Source organism: Amphimedon queenslandica, unplaced genomic scaffold (genome assembly GCF_000090795.2).
Source record: "Amphimedon queenslandica unplaced genomic scaffold, v1.1 AMPQUscaffold_12823, whole genome shotgun sequence".
In the NCBI taxonomy this organism is placed as follows: Eukaryota; Metazoa; Porifera; class Demospongiae; order Haplosclerida; family Niphatidae; genus Amphimedon; species Amphimedon queenslandica.
In genome coordinates this window covers 12,471-13,852 of record NW_003546941.1, presented here as the reverse complement: position 1 = coordinate 13,852, position 1,382 = coordinate 12,471, and the positions used below count along the sequence as shown (strand labels likewise).

At 35.6% G+C, this 1,382-nt stretch overlaps 1 long non-coding RNA gene across 1 annotated transcript; it reads left to right on the top strand.

Annotated features, from left to right (window-relative positions):
• Positions 1-979: 979 nt before the first annotated feature.
• Positions 980-1,382, top strand: LOC109586637 (uncharacterized). The gene is made up of 3 exons (XR_002187141.1): positions 980-1,224; positions 1,289-1,318; positions 1,369-1,382. It is a non-coding gene; the product is annotated as an uncharacterized LOC109586637 (long non-coding RNA).

Here is a 1,382-nt window from a genome sequence, read left to right as displayed (position 1 = left end):
AGGTGTAGATAATCCACCAGACCTTGCAATGGAGATTGAAGTACCACATTCTCCAAGGCAATCTCTAGAACCACCTGCAACACAAAGAAATTGTGGTAATTGTGGTCAATTTGGTCATAATAGAAGAACTTGTCCATGTAATCAGTAAATGAATAACAGAAATGAGTTTGTGTAATGCACATACTATTGATCCCCTTTCAACAGGAGAGGAACTAGTTTGTCTACAACAAACAGACTATTGATCCCCTGAAACAGGAGTGGAACTAGTTTGAATGCCTAACATTCAAACTATTGTTCCCCTGAAACAGGAGTGGAACTAGTTTGAATGCCAAATATTCAAACTATTGAGGAGAGGAACTCGTTTGTAACGCTAAGACATACAAACTATGGATCCCCTTTTTTGAAAACAAAGGTGTGGAACTAGTATGTGCGTGAGACGTCAACATAAACACAAACACTCATTTTTGTTTAAAACTTACTAACTCAAAAGGGAAGGCTGAGAGAAAGTTAGTCTCGGCTGAGAGAAAGTTAGTCTCGAAGTTATCATGCAGGTGATTTGTGTTTATCTTTACAGGTGAGAGGACTGATGATAAAAATGTGCGGGAGAAGAATACCGAAATAGAAGTCATTGCGTCATTCACAGCCAATCAAAGAACACCAAGTGTCAACTGTGACCTTTAGGATATAAAATAAGACACCTGAAACCGTAAGTTCAAAATCAAAAAGTATTGGCTGCCCCAATAGAGGATGTCCTCATTGAGGTCCATCCATCTGATGGTAAGTTGGGAATGTGTAACCCTACTATAATGCCTTTTATTGGTAGATGAACTTGGTAAGTTGTTTATATGTTTGTGTTGTACATTAAAAAGCAAAAAATAACTGTATTTATAGCAGAAAAAGAAGTCAGGGAGAAAGAGAAGAAAGGAGACAGAGGAGAGAGGACAGAGGAGAAAGGGGAAAGAGACAAAAAGGACAGAGACAAAGAGGAGAGAGGAGACAGTACAAAAGAGAATGGTAAGATTGAGTAAAATTGACATTGAAAATGACATTGTTTTTAATAGAATCAAATGGCCTAAGTAAGTTTTCTTTTATGATTGCAATCTAATAATTTTTGCTGTCAAGCAGATGTAAGAACAACCATTGTATTAAAAAGTAACTTTGCATTGTATTTTGGTTAGTTTTATTTACAAACATTAGGCAAGAAGAAAGAAGGAAGGCCCTTAGGTAATTAAATTAATAATAGTTGAATTACTTGTACTTTCATTTAACACTAATTATTAACTTTAAGACTTGGAACAGTTTCGGCCAGCTCTTAAAAGTAAACATAATTTAAGTGTAAATTAAAGGCTTTATGACATTGTAAATTAGGACAGCTGGAACTA